An 18,308-nucleotide genomic window follows, 5' to 3' on the forward strand; every position below is an offset into this window, starting at 1 on the left:
TACCACACACACACAAAAAAGACACAATAGACCAGATAGATTTAATTGATATTTATAGTACATTCCATCCAAAAACAGCAGATTACACTTTCTTCTCAACTGCACATGGAACATTCTCCAGGATAGTTCACATCTTGGGTCACAAATCAAGCCTCAGTAAATTTAACAAAATTGAAATCATATCAAGCATCTTTTCTGACCACAATGCTACGAGATTAGAAATTAATTACAGGAAAAAAAATATAGTAAACACAAACACATGGAGGCTAAACAATACATTATTAAATAACCAAGAGATCACTGAAGAAATCAAAGAGGAAATAAAATATACCTAGAGACCAATGACAATGAAAACATGATGATCCAAAACCTATGGGATGCAGCCAAAGCAGTTCTAAGAGGGAAGTTTATAGCAATACAAGCCTACCTCAAGAAACAAGAAAAATCTCAAATAAACAATCTAACCTTACACCTAAAGGAACTAGAGAGAGAACAAGCAAAACCCAAAGTTAGCAGAAGGAAAGAAATCATAAATATCAGAGCACAAATAAATGAAATAGAAACAAAGAAAACAATGGCAAATATCAATAAAACTAAAAGCTGGTTCTTTGAGAAGATAAACAAAATTGATAAACCAGTAGCCAGACTCATCAAGAAAAAGAGGGAGAGAACTCAAATCAATAAAATTTTAAATGAAAAGGGAGAAGTTACAACAGACACCACAGAAATACAAAGCATCCTAAGAGACTACTACAAGCAACTCTATGCCAATAAAATGGGCAACCTGGAAGAAATGGACAAATTCTTAGAAAGGTATAACCTTCCAAGACTGAACCAGGAAGAAATAGAAAATGTGAACAGACCAATCACAAGTAATGAAATTGAAACCGTGATTAAAAATCTTCCAACAAACAAAAGTCCAGGACCAGATGGCTTCACAGATGAATTCTATCAAACACTTAGAGAAGAGCTAACACCCATCCTTCTCAAACTCTTCCAAAAAATTGCAGAGGAAGGAACACTCCCAAAATCATTCTACGAAGCCACCATCACCCTGATACCAAAACCAGACAAAGATACTAGAGAAAAAGACAATTACAGACCAATATCACTCATGAATATAACTGCAAAAATCCTCAACAAAATACTAGGAAACAGAATCCAACAACACAGTAAAAGGATCATACACCATGATCAAGTGGGATTTATCCCAGGGATGCAAGGATTCTTCAATATATGCAAATCAATCAAAGTGATACACCATATTAAGAAATTGAAGAAGAAAAACCATATGATCATCTCAATAGATGCAGAAAAAGCTTTGACAAAATTCAACACCCAGTTATGATAAAAACTCTCCAGAAAGTGGGCATACAGGGAACCTACCTCAACATAATAAAGGCCGTATAAGACAAACCCACAGCAAACATCAGTCTCAATGGTGAAAAACTGAAAGCATTTCCTCTAATATCAGGAAGAAGATAAGAATGTCCACTCTCAGCACTATTATTCAGCATAGTTTTGCAAGTCCTAGCCATGGCAATTAGAGAAGAAAAAGAAATAAAACGAATACAAATTGGAAAAGAAGTTAAACTGCCACTGTTGGCAGATGACATGATACTATGCATAGAGAATCCTAAAGATGCCACCAGGAAACTACTAGAGCTAATCAATGAATTTGGTAAAGTTGCGGGATACAAAATTAATGCACAGAAATCTCTTGCATCCCTATACACTAATGATGAAAAATATGAAAGAGAAATTAAGGAAACACTCCCATTTACCACTGCAACAAAAAGAATAAAATACCTAGGAGTAAACCTACTTAGGGAGACAAAAGACCTGTATGCAGAAAACTATAAGACACTGATGAAAGAAATTAAAGATGATACAAACAGATGGAGAGATATACCATGTTCTTGGATTGGAAGAATCAACATTATGAAAACGACTATACTACCCAAAGCAATCTACAGATTCAATGCAATCCCTATCAAATGACCAATGGTATTTTTTACAGAACTAGAACAAAAAATCTTAAAATTTGTATGGAGACCCAAAAGACCCCAAATAGCCAAAGCAATCTTGAGGGAAAAAAAACGGAGCTGGAGGAATCATACTCCCTCATTTCAGACTATACTACAAAGCTATAGTAATCAAGACAATATAGTACTGGGAGAAAAACAGAAATACAGATCAGTGGAACAGGATAGAAAGCCCAGAGATAAACCCACACACCTATGGTCAATGAATCTATGCCAAAGGAGGCAAGGATATACAATGGGGAAAAGACAGTCTCTTCTATAAATAGTACTGGGAAAACTGCACAGCTACATGTAAAAGAATGAAATTAGAGCATTCCCTAACACCATACACAAAAATAAACTCAAAATGGATTCGAGACCTAAATGTAAGACCGGACACTATAAAATTCTTAGAGGAAAACATAGGAAGAACACTCTTTGACATAAATCCCAGCAAGATCTTTTTTGACCCAGCTCCTAGAGTAATGGAAATAAAAACAAAAATAAACAAATGGGACCTAATGACACTTAAAAGCTTTTGCAAAGCAAAGGAAACTATAAACAAGACAAAAAGACAACCCTCAGAATGGGAGAAATTATTTGCAAACGAATCAATGGACAAAGGATTAATCTCCAAAATACATAAACAGCTCATGCAGCTCATATTAACAAAACAGACAACTGAATCCAAAAATGGGCAGAAGACCTAAGTAGACATTTCTCCAAAGAAGACATACAGATGGCCAAGAAGCACATGAAAAGCTGCTCAACATCACTAATTATTAGAGAAAGGCAAATCAAAACTACAGTGAGGTATCACCTCACACCAGTTAGAATGGGCATCATCAGACAATCTACAAACAACAAATGCTGGAGAGGGTGTGGAGAAAAGGGAACACTCTTGCACTGTTGGTGGGAATGTAAATTGATACAGCCACTGTGGAGAACAGTATGTAGGTTCCTGAAAAAACTGAAAATAGAATTACCATATGACCCAGCAATTCCACTACTGGGCATATACCCAGAGAAAACCATAGTTCAAAAATACACATGCAGGCTTCCCTGGTGGCGCAGTGGTTGATAGTCCGCCTGCCGATGCAGGGGACACGGGTTCATGCCCCGGTCTAAGAAGATGCCACATGCCGTGGAGCGGCTAGGCCTGTGAGCCATGGCCACCGAGCTTGCACGTCTGGAGCCTGTGCTCTGCAATGGGAGAGGCCACAACAGTAAGAGGCCCGCGTACTGCAAAAAAAAAAAAAAAAAAAGGCACATGCACACCAATGTTCATTGCAGCACTATTTACAATAGCCAGGTCATGGAAGCAACCTAAATGCCCATCAACAGACGATTGGATAAAGAAGATGTGGTACATATATACAATGGAATATTACTCAGCCATAAAAGGGACAAAACTGGGTCATTTGTAGAGATGTGGATGGATCTAGAGATTGTCATACAGAGTGAAGTAAGTCAGAAAGAGAAAAACAAATATCGTATATTAACACATATATGTGGAACCTAGAAAAATGGTACAGATGAACCGGTTTGCAGGCAGAAATTGAGACACAGATGCAGAGAACAAAAGTATGGAAACTGACAGGGGGAAAGTGGCAGGGGGTGTTGGTGGTGGGATGAACTGGGAGATTAGGGTTGACATATATACACTAATATGTATAAAATGGATAACTAATAAGAATCTGCTGTATTAAAAAATAAAATAAAATTCAAAAATTCAAAAAAAAAAGGTAAGGACATCTAAAAAAAAAACAATAGAGGGCTTCCCTGGTGGCGCAGTGGTTGAGAATCCGCCTGCCGATTCAGGAGACACGGGTTCGTGCCCTGGTCCGGGAAGATCCCACATGCCGCGGAGCAACTAAGCCCGTGAGCCATGGCCGCTGAGCCTGTGCGTCCGGAGCCTGTGCTCCGCAACGGGAGAGGCCACAACAGTGAGAGGCCCGCATACCGAAAAAAAAAAAAAAAAAAAAAAAAACAATAGAGAGAAGGAGTGAAGGAAGCAGGGAGGGGAGGAGAGAGAGAGGAAGAAAGTTCTGACTTGAACCCTGGACTGCTAGAAGGACCCAAGCTGTCAACTGTGGGAGTGAGGATGAGGTTCCTTTGTGCCCTTCCCACCAGAGAAAAGAGTGGGTGCTAACTCTGCCCCCCACTTCCACCCAGCCCGGGATCAGGCAAATGGAAAGCGGCCTCCAGCTGATGGTGGAGGAGCTAAAATAGGAAAAAAAAATTGCTGAAGCTCCCAAAGGGAGAGTATTACCCTGCCAGTCAACTGAGGGAAATAACCATGCTTATTTATTTAGCACTATGGCCACGCTGTGGGCTCAGGAAAACTCTTAGCTCTCAACCCACACTCACCCATCTCCCAGTAAACATTGATTGAGAGCCACCAGCTACCGGGCTCTGGGACACCCTTCTGCAAGTTCCAAGGATCACCTGACCATTCATTCATTTGTTTACAGAGGTTTGACTCCACTTGCTCATTCATTCATCCATCCATTCATTCAGCAAAACTCTGCTGAGCACCACCTGTGTGCCAGGAAGGGGAAGGGATGGTTCTGACACTGTCCCCATCCCCAGCCTGCTGCCTTCCTGTGCCTCATTCAAAGCTTCTTCAGGGCCACAGAGAAGGCTGTGGAAGAGCACCTCTAGAGAAGTTCCTCTCAGGACCTCAAAACTGAGCTAGACATCCTCAAAGATGCGTCTGCTTCTCCCTCCCTCAGACCCATAGCCTCTGATGGTCCAACCCTCCTCCGAGGTTAGACCCTTCACCTGTGACACACCTTGTGAAGAAGGGCACAACGGTCTGCTCCCTCCCAGAGGTCTCAGCTCTGCTTTCACGTTGACCTAGCATCCCCGGGGTTTAGAGGTGAAACATCCGTTGGCCCTGCGTCAGCCGAGTGGAGGTGATACCGAGGAAGGGTAGGATGTGACCCCTCTATCCAGTCCCTCTCTGGCCTCACCCCAGTCACTGCCCTGAGCTCTTCTACCTGATATCTAACCACACACCCACACCACAGCTCATTTCCCTCCAGCTCTTGAACTCTCCTTTCCCTTTGGCCCTGGTCTTTGATTCTGAGACTTTCAGGCCTTTGAGTGTCCCAGCGGCTACCTCTAACTCAGTGCCTCAAAATGAACTCTTCATCCGTCCCCAAAGCAGCTGCTTCTTCTGTGCTGCCTGTTGCAGAGGTGGGCAGTCCCACCCTCCTGGTCTTCCAGGTGACAAATCCAGGGGTCACCCCTAGTGCCCTCCCCCATGCTCCACGGCCTGATGCAGACCCCTGCCCTGGGTCTCACAGGCAGTGTCCTATGCACGTGCCACTAGTGTTAAATCAACAGATTATTTCCTGAAAGTCTAGTGTGTGCAGACACTGTGCAAGAAGCTGGGAGGATGGAAATAAACAAAAAGTATGGCCCCCAGAAGAGAAATCTAGGAACCTAGGTCACTCCCTTTTTCTCCCCCATCCCATGCCAGGCATGGCCATGGAGGATCATGAAGAAACCTCCACTCTCAAACTCAGATTATGGGTAGCTGGAGAACTGGCCATGGAACCTCGCCCACCCCACCCCAGCTGGGGCAGGAGGCCAGTGATGGCATAGGCACCAGGCACTGGTGGCCAGTGAATGCTGCCTCCCTGCTCCCCTCTTGCACAGGGGAAGTGTGTTGTGCTATCCTGTTCTCCCAGCCACACTGCTTACTAAGCATATCGGTGAGGGGTAAATACATCCTTTGGCTCTAGGCTGCAGGACCATAAGGAGATATATCTGGAACAGCCTGAGAGACCCGAGATCCTGGGCTTGGAGCCAGTCGGAGCCACTGGATAGGAGGACTCGCACTGCTGTCCTTTCTGGAGGGGGGAGGGCATTTGGGGCTGTCTATGGAATTCTTATACCACATGGCACTGACATCTGTGCTTTACTTCTCTTTCTTTTCCACTAGATAGTGAGCTCCTAGCACCTGGCACATAGTAGGTATTGAGCGGATGTTTACGGAATAAAGGAATGAATGAGTGAGTGAATGAACGAATGGATACCTAGACAGTGTCCCTGCTCTCACCTTACTTATAATCAAGTGGGGAGAAAACCACAGCGAACAAATGGGATCCTCTGACACCACACATAACCTCCGGTGGCTTTCACTCTCCCTCAGGGCACAAGCCCCAGAGCTCACAGTGGCCCAGGAGCGGATGCCCTGTCACCTCGCTGGACTCAGCTTCTACTGTTGCCCCCTGCCTAGCTCTGCTCCAGCCACACTGGCCTCCTGATGTTCCTTGAGCCTGCCAGCACTTCTCCTTAGCCCCTTTGTTCCTCTGCTTCCTTTCTGGAAGGCTTTTCTCCCAGCTGTCTGCATGGCTCCCTCCTTCACCCCCTGCAGGGCTCTGTGAGCCTTCCCCAACCACCATCTGTGAAACTGTGGCCTCAGAGCCCCCCCTCGCCTTCCCCAGCCTCTCGCCTGCTTTGGTTTTCCTTACAGCACGTAGCATCATCGGATGTTCGACGTGCACTTTTGTTATTAATGTTATCTTTTTGACTCCTTCTTCCTACAAGAATATAAGCTTCACCAGGGCAGGGACTGTCTGTTTTGTTTAATGCTGGATCCCAAAGCCCAGAACAGTGCCCAATGGGACTGGAAAACAATGGCTAATGAGTATGTGAGTGATGAGCTGTCATGCCCGCAAGCATCTCCTGCCCCCCCCACCCTCCCCCCACCACTCAGCTAACACACACTTGCAGTTGAAGTGGACCAAGAAGGTGAGGGTAGTTTTGCTCGTCTTAGGGACCTCCTCACTCACATGCTCCCGGCAGGGCTGTTAATCACTGTCTTACCATCCCACCAACACCTCAATCACCACCATGGGGTGGGCACAAGACCCAGGCTAGGGTGATCTTGTCACTGCACTCCCAGACGCAGGGGACTGGTTCAGGAACGGTCATCTGACTCAACTGGGGCCAATCAGAATCCACCCTGAGACTTTTGTATAAACTGAACTCTCTTTGTCAGCACTGGTCAGCTTGGGAGGTGAGAGTTTTCCTGCCCCTCACATGGAGAAATCTTGTCTGGAGAATGAAACCAAGAAGAAAGAATCAGAGCCAAGAGATGGAAAGAAAGAGCTCTAATGATATTGTATGGGGTCCCTGGAGCCAATTATATCTGATCCAAGTTCACTTTGGGGTTTTTCTATCTCTCTGTATCTGTCTATTTAACTACTTACCTACCTATCTGTCTTTATTTTTTTTTTTCTCTTGAACTAGTTTGAGTTGGCTGTTCTTCTCTCATAACCAAAAGTTCTGAGATGTCAGTCCTTCGGGCCTTTCAATGAAAAGCAAACCATTCTCCAGAAGTAAGAAGCGAAAATCAAAACCAGGGCTTCCCTGGTGGCGCAGTGGTTGAGAATCTGCCTGCTGATGCAGGGGACACGGGTTCGTGCCCCGGTCCGGGAAGATCCCACATGCCGCGGAGCGGCTGGGCCCGTGAGCCATGGCCGCTGAGCCTGCGCGTCCGGAGCCTGTGCTCCGCAGCGGGAGAGGCCACAACAGGGAGAGGCCCGCCTAGCACAAAAAAAAAAAAAAAAAAAAAAAAAAAAATCAAAACCAAAAACCGACAAATGAGCCACCAATGGCAGTGACACAGTGTGGGTGAAAGCCATCTATTCCAAGATTTTCAGGCTGTTCTCTGGCATCTGGCCCAGGGACTTGAGCCCAGAGCTGGGTGAGGCGTTCCTAGCCTTGTCCAGCAGGCAGGGCTGTGGTCAGGCTTTGGGAAGGGCGGGGGGCAGGAGGGGGTTCCATCTGGACAACCACTGAAGAGGTCCTTGGGTTGCCACGGTGAGGAGCAAGGGTTGGGAAGATGGTGAGTGACAGCCTGATGAGGCTCCCACAGCTCTCCAGCCTCCGGCTGAGAGTTCTCGGTGACGTGTAGGCAGCTGCCTCCTAAACGTCACCAGTCTGTCTTTTCAGGAAGTGCCAAATCCAGCACTTCCATGTTCAATAAGGTCAATCACATCTGAAATTTTTTAAGCTGAAATGATGACTCTGCTTTATAAAATGGGAAGAATTATTTCTCATCTTAGAGACTTTTATCTTCAGTCAATCGCTTCGATTAAACTTTGAAACCTGCCTGACTTGTACCAGTTTTTTTTTTTTTTTCCAGCTAGATTTGCTTATTTCTTCTTGACTGCTAAATTTAGGAAACAAACAGCCAAGGGGAAGGTTGAAAATAAGAAAGGAAAATATTTTCCAAGTCATTTTCATCAAAAACAGTTCAACCCAAATCTCCAAGCCTTGTAAACTTTCTTTTAACATATACGCACATGTACCCCTAAATGTCAGGTTTAAACAACTCGAACTCCTTTTAAATAACTGCTGCCCAATTTCCTTTTATTGCCAGTAAAACAGGTACCTGCTGGGTTTGCCTTTCGCTACAGTCACTGAAACTGCAAATAAAAGGGCTCTGGTCCTATTTTATGGATGACTCCTGACTTTTTTTTCTGAGTCTGCTTTAAACGCCAAACACCTGGTGAACAAAATGTGATTCCCAACCACTCCCGACTCCCCTAGGACAAAAATTTCATCCGATGCTGTGTCGCAAGTTGAAAGACTGCCATTCATTAGGAGAGCTGGGAAACGGTGCATGAGTCACCATCTCCGAGAGCACAGGCTTGGGTTCCACCTCCCCCAAATGAAAAGGCGGGTCCCCTGGGTCTCCCCACAAGCTGCTGGGCTCTGGGGAAGCAGCCAACCCCGCTTGGACAGCCAGTGTTCCTGCTCAACCAGACAAGATGCCAGGGGTGGCACTGGGCTGGCAACCTCAGCTTGGGCACAGGCGAAAGTCGCCTAGGTTACCAAGGGCCTGCCCCAGATACGTCCCCATCTTCCTTTACACATTGCCTCAGAAGTAGTTGTCGGGCTTCCCTGGTGGCGCAGCGGTTGCGAGTCCGCCTGCCGATGCAGGGGACACGGGTTCGTGCCCCGGTCCGGGAAGATCCCACGTGCCGCGGAGCGGCTGGGCCCGTGAGCCATGGCCGCTGAGCCTGCGCGTCCGGAGCCTGCGCTCCGCAACGGGAGAGGCCACAGCGGTGAGAGGCCCGCGTACCGCAAAAAAACCCCGAAACCAACCAAACAAAAAAACCCAGATGAAGCTTACTTCTTCTCTACCTAAAAGAGTTGAGCTAATCACTGTCATCATCAACATTAACATCTTCAAAGTGAATCTCAGATATAAATAAATTGATGAAAAGTAAGCCCTTTCCTCAGCTGTAACATTTGGGGGCAGAAGTACCAGATGGAAAGGACGGGAAGGGAAGTTTAAGGGAGGAAAAATACTTTTCCTTTTGCCCTTCTGAATTCTTAGCTGAGACTCCTGTAATAAAGACAGATAAAGGGTTCTGGGACCCAAATCCAAGGTACGCTGGGGTTTCCCCCAAACCACCAACAAGCAATTCTTGGACACCAGCTGGGTGTCCGATAATTCAACTCAATCCTGACACTATCTACCTAGAGGTAGTATCAGATTCCACAGGTTGAGGGCTCAGTTCCACAAGGCTGCCTTCCACTTCAGATGCCAATTGCAAGCCCACATTGTTACCTGTGCTTCTGACCTACTGGCTAAAAACCAGAGGTTCCCACAACCCCCTCACTGGGTTCAATTGATTTGCTAGAGCAGCTCACAGAACTCACTAGGTTACCAGTTTATTACAAAGGATACTGAAGGATACAAATCAAGAGCCAGATGAAGAGAGAACATGAAAGGTCGGGGGAGAGCGGGGATAGGAGTGTTGTTGCAGGTGAATCCATCATTCAGGTAACGCTTGAGACCCAGCTGGGTTTCTCCTGATTTCTCCCCAAAGCGTGAGTCTAACAACTGAAAATGGGGTGCAGGGCAAATCCTGGCCAGGGGCCATTAACCTCACCTCAGGTACCGACCAGAGAAGTACACTCTGAAGAGGTTGGTGGGGAGGCTCACGGGCGACTGGTGTCATTTCCTTTTCATTTTGTCCATTTTAAGCTTTTGGAACCTTTCAAAAGTGCCTGCTGTTGAGTGCTTAACTTAGTAACTTGGTTGAAAGGGGCGGGCGGGCCAAGGAGGTCTGCGAAGGGCTGTCGGTGGAGTCCCTCAGGCTAGCTAGCCCACAGCCATTCTGCAGCACCTGGGTTAACCTCTGAGCATAGCAGTTTCCTCACCTGCAGAAAGGAGGTGATGACACTTACCACCCAGAGGTGTCAAGCATATTCAACAAGATACATCACATCTGGGTCATGGGAGGCCCTCACTAAATGATTGTATAAAAGGAGGGGGGTTGAACAAGATGGTCTCTGAGGCCTCTTCCATCTCGAACATTAAATGAACTATAACTACATCCATTCACCTCATCGTTGTTCAAGACATATTTATTGCAGATCACAGAGGCCCTCTAAAGAGCCAAGAGCGTCTTCCTATGTGACCTTGCTACATAGTACGTACTCAGGGGGGGTGTTTGTCACATTAGGAAGGTGGGTACATTGTTCCCCAGAGACCCAGTTTCCGAGGGAGCTGGAGGAATGGTCAGCAGCTCTGATTAAGTGTCACCAAAATGGTATTTGCTCTTTCTGGGGCCTCGGGTTTGGACAGGAAATAAGAATAAAAAGGACCTCTAGAATGGGGGAGCTGCAGGAAGCAGGTGAACCTGAGACCCTCACTGTGGCTTCTGCCAAGTGCATGAGCTAGGCAGATGGGCATGCTAGCTTTGGGTCCAGGAGGGACAGAAATGTGTGTTTTATTGTGGTTTGAGTCATTTGCAGGAAATGCTATTACGGTGGGTTAATGGCAGACAGTGCTTTTCTCCCTTGACTAATATCTTTGAGGATTATATTAATTTTAAAGTCAACAGAATGGTTATTAAATTAGTACCCTTTTGGAAAACAGTCTGGCAGTACATTTTTAGTGCTATATCTTTTGGCACATGGCCTTTTCTATTTTATTCGTCCATTATCTTCCCCTAGTCATGGCAGGGTACCAAATGGATCCCAAATCTCCTACATACCCAGAAGATTTAAATTTAACCTTTGGAAGAAGGGAGTGACTTGTAAATATGCCTTCTCATCTAGGATTCTTATTTTAATCACATAATTAATTATAGACAAATACTGGCATAAAGATGTTCATGACAGTCTTATTTATAAGAATGAAAATTTGGAAACAATCCAATGTCAACAGCAGAGAAAAGATTAAGTAAATTCTGTTCCATCAACTAAAAAGAATATTTGGCAACCATTTACTATAACTGTCATAGGCTAGGAGGAAATAAATATACTCTTTCATGTTAGTAGAGGTAGTATAAACTGGTACAAATCTTCTAGAGGTAAACTTACCAGTATGTATCAAGAGTCTGAAGAAGATGTGCACATATGATTTAATTTTAGAAATCTGTCCTAAGGAAATGATTAAAAATGGATTCCATTTACAATAGCAAAAGATGGTGGAGGAAAATCCCATAGACTTCCAGTAACAGGGAATTGGTTCAATAAGTTTTGGTACAGCCCCCACCAACAGTATACATTGCAATTATCTTAAAAGATGTAGAAATGTATTTTTTTTAACATGGGAAGATGTTCGCCATACACAGTTAAGTGAAAAAACAACAACAGGCTACAAATTAATATGTGCATTGTGCTTCCATTTTTGTTTATATAGATGTTCTAATTTTTCTTAATGAATAATTATTACTTGTGAAATCAAGAAAAAATAACATTAGCAATATTAGCTATGAAAGCTGTGTAGAAGCACAGAAAATCACTTGCACAATAATGGGAGGAAAGGGGCTTCCCTGGTGGCGCAGTGGTTAAGAATCTGCCTGCCAATGCAGGCAACACGGGTTCGAGCCCTGGTCCAGGAAGATCCCGCATGACACGGAGCAACTAAGCCCGTGTGCCACAACTACTGAGCCTGCACTCTAGAGCCCGCGAACCACAACTACTGAGCCTGCGTGCTGCAACTACTGAAGCCCGCGCGCCTAGAGCCCGTGCTCCACAACGAGAAGCCACCACAATTAGAAGCCCGTGCACCGCAATGAAGAGTAGCCCCCACTCACTGAAACTAGAGAAAGTCTGTGTGCAGCAACGAAGACCCAACGCAGCCAAAAATAAAAATAAATAAAATAAATAAATTTTTAAAAAATAATGGGAGTTAAGAGCAGGATAAAAATTGTATATACTCTGTGATTGCAGTTATGTAAAAATTATGGAGCTTGACAAGAAAGGCATATCGAAAAATAAAAACAGCTATTTGTTAGGATGGGGAGATTATGAGTGATTTTCCATCCTTTCGGTTATTACTATGTCTATGTAATTTTTATTTTTCAAGTAGAAAAAACTCCTTTGAGACTTTTTCCTCTATAGCCTTTCCCCTGCTTGGAATGGTTGTCTTTAGGGAATGCAAGGCTGCTTACTAAAAATAATGTCTTACAATGGGCCTAGCTCTTTGCAGCTTACTTTACTTCTGTTGGGTGAAGTCTATCATGGTGACACCTTCTCCTTTTATAGGCCTGTACATCTCTACCCTATTGCTTATCAACTTGGACCCCTGACCCCAAGCACCCAGATGCTATTGAGCTAACTAGCCCCTTTTGGCTATCCCAGAGCCCATGGATCAAATTTGCCAGCTTTGAACCTTAATGTCTAAGGGTCTTGCAGGGGCAGAATGACCACCTAACATACACCACTAATAATGGATCGACGCATGTTTAACCCCTCCTAAAACAGGTGCTTGCATACACAGCCCTCGAGAGTACATTCCTTTGGGGGAAACAACTTGGCAAATGTACTGACTTTAAAATGTTTACAGCCTTTGGTATAGTAATTCTGATCCTAAGGTGTTATAAAATAATGAATATATAAAGATATGAGTACAAGATATACCGCTCAATATTTTTTATACTAGTAAAACATTGGAAGTAATCTAAATGTCTGACAATGGGATCTTGGTTAGGTAAACTACGGCACATGATAAGGTTGCCATGTAAAATACAGGTTGCCCAGTTAAATAAGAATTTCTAAATTTTTTTAGTATATCCCAAATATTGCATGGGATATACTTATTCTAAAAAAGTATATTTGTTGTTTATCTGAAATTTAAATTGGAACATAGTTATACTAAAAAATTATTCATTGTTTATCTGAAATTCCAATTTACCTGGACATCCGGTATTTTTATTTGCTAAATCTGGGCACCCTACACATTCATATAATAGAACACTATGTAGCCATTAAAATGCGTATTTTGAGAGCAGGGGTTTTCAAATTGTGTTTCTTCTCTCTCTATGCTTTAGCTAGAACATCTCATCCTTTATTTATTTTATATTTTAGCCTTCAGCATAAGATTTGGTTTGAAAATAAGGGTTCCATTGCTAAAAGAAGGTTGAAAAACACTGTTTTAGAAAACTAACAACAGGAGACAGTGCTATAAAATAATAAGTAGAAAAATTCATGTTCAAAATCAGTATGATTGTAGGTTTGCATATACACACGCACATATGTGGAGCGAGAGAATGGGAGAGTGTGAGAGAAAGATATAGACACTCTGGAAGAATCCTTTTTTTTTGGCTGCGAGGCACACGGGATCTTAGTTCCCTGACCAGGGATCGAACCCATGACCCCTGAAATGGGAGCCCAGAGTCCTAACCACTGGACTGCTGGAGAATTCCCAAGACTTTTTTTTTTTTTTTAAGTTATTATCTCTGGATGTTGGGATTATAGGTGATTTTTAGAAGATTTCTAGAAGACTTTTTCAGATTTTCTATGATGAACTAAATGCATTTATTTTGAAAAAATTACTATTAGAAATATCTAGCCTCTCAGATGACATTAGTACTTTAACATCATTAAGCCTCTATGTCTGAGATTCTTCAATTTGGGAGTTATGAACTCTTTGGGGATCTAATGAAGTCTCTCTGTCCTAGACTCAGAAGGTATTTTCACAGGAAATTCTGCATACAGTCCCCCCTCTCATTCCTTCTTGTTAGGAACCCCTCCTTAGATTCTAGAATGCCATTCTTTTATTCTGCTTGCTCACAAAGCTACTTACTCTGTCCATGTGGCAGTTGTTCTTAACCTTTTTTTGTAGGGGGGGCAGTGGTCTCACACCTGCTCTGAGATCCTATTTAAAGCTATGGACTCGCCCAAGAAAAAAAAGCACACATGAACCCAAATGCCTCTGCAGGCGGTTTCTGAGGCTCACAAACTCCCTGAGGTCCATTCTCAGACTCCAGGTCAGAACCTCTGGTGTAATCCCAAGCCTCTGGCATTCACTGGAGCCCTGACTTGGTTAATTCCCTTTAGGGCCAAACTGGTTAAATATAGACTTAGAAAAAAGGAACAGAGCCAGGGATAGAATCTAGCTCAGCATTCCCAGGGCACCATCACACAGCAAGCACTTCTAAAGCTGTGTGTGTGTGTGTGTGTGTGCACGTGTGCATGTGCGTGTGTGTGTGTGTGTGTGTGTGTATGAGAGAGAGAGAGAGAGAGATGCAGAGGAAGAGCTTTTTGCACCCTGAGTGCTGTTGAAAAACATTAGAGTTGAGAGAATTCCTTGGACGGGAAGAAGAACCAGAGGGAGATCCAAAGCTGGTACCTCTTGCTTTGTATGATCTGTGCCTGGGATGGCTGAGTGGGGCAGGGAGAGGGTGTGGGAGTGGAATACAGAGTACTGTGTCAACTCCAAGTTGGCCGCCCACTCCATTTAATAGCTCTTAAGCAGTGACTTAAGTAACATGAACCAACCTCTTTTATGGCCCTGAAAACCCTTGACGAGGGTTGACAAGGTGTGGGAGAGCGCTGGGAGCCTGGGAGGACAGCCCCACGGAGGGCGGGGTAATTTGGTAGTAGCTATTGGAATGTTAAACGTGCACACCCTCCTATCTAGCAGCTCTACATCTTGGCATCTCTTAAAAAACAAACAAACAAACAAACAAACTTAACCTACATTCCCAAGGAGGAATGAACAGGGTATTTTTTTGGAGCGTGGTAACCGACATAAAGTTATCTCCGATCCATTATACATTTTAAACCAAAACATAATCACCAAACGCTATGAACACAACACAAATTTACGTTTCTTTTCCTAGGGAAAAACACAACAATATTCTGCAAAGGGCAAGTTCCAAGCTTGGGCTAAAGGTGCCTTTATCTTTTTCACCTCATTCCTATGTACTCAGAGGATCACAAGACCAGCAAGCGCCTACCACAGCCCTGTACAGCGGCAGGAGCCTGGGCTTGGAAGTTCATGTTAAGACTAAAATGGATGTCCTTCTAGTGGGAACACCAGTTGCTTTTTCTCTTTGCTTTCATCTTGACAAAAAATATCTTAAAGTTCATCTGGAAGAACATCTGAAAAGAGCCCTGGGCTCTCTAGAATAGACCTCTTCCCTGCCCCACACCCCCAAAAGAAGTCAAATAACAATGGAAGAGATTTGCCTTGCCAGTTATTAAAACTAACTCTAGGACTTCCCTGGTTGTGCAGTGGTTAAGCATCCGCCTGTCAATGCAGGGGACACGGGTTCGAGCCCTGGTCCAGGAAGATCCCACATGCCGCGGAGCAACTAAGCCTGTGCACCACAGCTACTGCGCTTGCGCTCTACAGCCCATGAGCCACAACTACTGAAGCCTGCACCCCTGGAGCCCGTGCTGCGCAACAAGAGAAGCCACCGCAACGAGAAGCCCGTGCACTGCAACAGCTAGCCGGGAAGTGTAATCCCCACTAGCCGCAACTAGAGAAAGCCCACCCACAGCAACGAAGAACCAACACAGCCAAAAATAAATAAATAAAAATTTTTTAAAACCACTAACTCTAAAGCCACTATAATCAGAACAATATGGTAATGGCTGAGGAAAAGACAAAACAGATCAGTGGAACAAAATATGATCTAGAAATAATATATATTAGATCTGAGCATTCTAATTCAATAAGGAAGATAGCTTTGGCATAAATAGTGTTGACATAACTGGCTACTCATATGGAAGAAAACAAAATTAGGACCTCACTTCATAACAGGTACTAAAATAAATTCCAGTTGAATTTTAAATATAAATATTTTAAAAACAGTAAAAATATTATAATAAAATTTAGAATAACTGAACATTGAGGAAGTTCCTTGAGAAAGGCAGGAAGCCCATAAGCCATTAAGGAAAAAGTAAATAGATTGGACTTTACAAAAATTAAGAATTTTTCCTATGGCAGAAATACTATTAAATTCAGAAGACAAATAATATCCTATGATTTCGGGCTTCCCTGGTGGCGCAGTGGTTGAGAGTCCGCCTGCCGATGCAGGGGACACGGGTTCGTGCCCCAGTCCGGGAAAATCCCACATGCTGCGGAGCAGCTAGGCCTGTGAGCCATGGCTGCTGAGCCTGCGCGTCTGGAGCCTGTGCTCCGCAACGGGAGAGGCCACAGCAGTGAGAGGCCCGCGTACCACAAAAAAAAAAAAAAAAAAAAATCCTATGATTTAATAACTATTATTTATTCCACATTTGACAGATAAAAATTAATCTCTGAAATATGAAAAAGACAACCCAAATAACTGGGCAAAGGATATGGACAATTCATTAAAGGGGAAATACAAATTGCCAATGAACATATGAAACAACTGATAGGTAAAAAATCAAAATAAAATAAGATGCCATTTTCATCTATCAGATGTGCAAAAATGAAAAAAGAATAATAACATCCAGTGCCGATAAGGCTGCAGGAAACACAGCTAGCGGAGGTATTCATTTCCACCACCTGGGGGAAAATAATTTGGCAAGGTATGTTTAAATGTAAAATATACAAAAGTTTGACCAGTAATCCTAGTTTGGCAACTTTATGCAACAGAAATAAAGGCATGAGTGCAAAGTCCTATGTATAAGAGTGTTTATTATAGCATTGTGTATATTGGCAAAGATTTGAAACACCCTGAATGCCAATTACTGGGGAATGGGTAAACAACTGTGTTAAGGCCATTCCAAGGAAGAGGTACATCTAAGCACACTGTTCTGAAGAGATGTCCCCAATATTTTAAGAGGAAAAGCAAGTTGAGGAATCATTTATAAGATTCCATTTTCTGTGTAAAGAGAGAGCAAGGGAGAGAAAGCTAGCTATGTATGTGTGTATAGGCATTTCTATGACCATAGAGAAAAGAATAGGAAATTCCATAGTAGGCTGTTAATACTTAGCTCAGAGAGATGGGATTGAAGTGGGGTGGGGAGAAGGGGCAGGAAGAGAGAGTTTTAACTTTTTCTTTAGGTAGCTCTGTATCACTGCACGTGTTAAAACAGGCATATGTTGCTTTTGTGACTTTTAAAAATCTAATAATCCTTTTTAAAGAAGAAAGAACATGGGCTTTAATTTTTGGTTCCACCCCTCATGAACTGTCTGACCTGACGTTCTTGCTATAAAATGGGCACAATTCCTGCCTCTACCTCAGGCTCCCAGGAGGATTAAATGAAGTCACGTGAGCAAAGAGTTGTCCCCAGAGAAAACAAGGCCCAGAAAATAGAGGCACTTCATCTGAGGCTATGAATGAGATGAGGGAGTGCAAACGGGACTGTCAGAGTCCCCTGGTTCTCAGGGGGGATCCCCCCAACACCCCATCCTGAGCAGCTCTTATTCCATTGGAGGAGTCTGCCAAGCTCCAGTCCTTCCGGCGTCCTCCAGTTGGACCAATTAGGGGCACAGCCCACAGCCTTAAAACCAAGCACTGCTAATTGGCCTTCTCAGGGATGGGCCAACCAATGCTCTTGGCCTCTGCCACTGGGCAGTCGCTCCTTCCCTGCCCTGTCCCAGGGACTCCACACCGGACCAGGCCCTCCTCCACCTCCACCTGCCACCACCCAGCAAGAGCCTAGTCCTCAGCCAAACTGACACCCAGGACTTTGAAAGTCAGTGAAATCCAAGGGGTCGCATCTAAAGCCAGCCTACCCCTCTTTCCCTCCAGCCCCACAATGGATGCTGTGAACATTCTGCCGATGCCTCAGTGGCCATCCCCCAAATCTACAGGCAAAGTTTCTCCTGCAGGCTTCAAACATCACCCTGGGCTCTGAGTGGGCAAAGGCAAGAATGGTTTTCCAAGAGATCAGAGAATGTCACCTCGATCCCTGGTGACCCCAGGGACAGCAAAGGAGAGAATGGCTTAGCTCTAGTCAGACTCTGGCCGGGGTTTCCATTCTGAGTCTGCATGTTTGTATGAGTACCTGGGCGCATATGTCTGTCTGCACGGGTATGCTGGTGGGTGGCACAGGTACGCTTACGTATATACATGGGCA

General features: G+C 44.2%; 1 protein-coding gene across 2 annotated transcripts in view; it reads right to left on the bottom strand.

Annotated features, from left to right (window-relative positions):
* The window catches only part of GALNT16 (polypeptide N-acetylgalactosaminyltransferase 16), a 97,034-nt gene that overhangs the window by 34,813 nt on the left and 43,913 nt on the right, over positions 1–18,308 (bottom strand). The window lies entirely within an intron of this gene.

Source organism: Kogia breviceps, chromosome 3 (genome assembly GCF_026419965.1).
Source record: "Kogia breviceps isolate mKogBre1 chromosome 3, mKogBre1 haplotype 1, whole genome shotgun sequence".
In the NCBI taxonomy this organism is placed as follows: Eukaryota; Metazoa; Chordata; class Mammalia; order Artiodactyla; family Physeteridae; genus Kogia; species Kogia breviceps.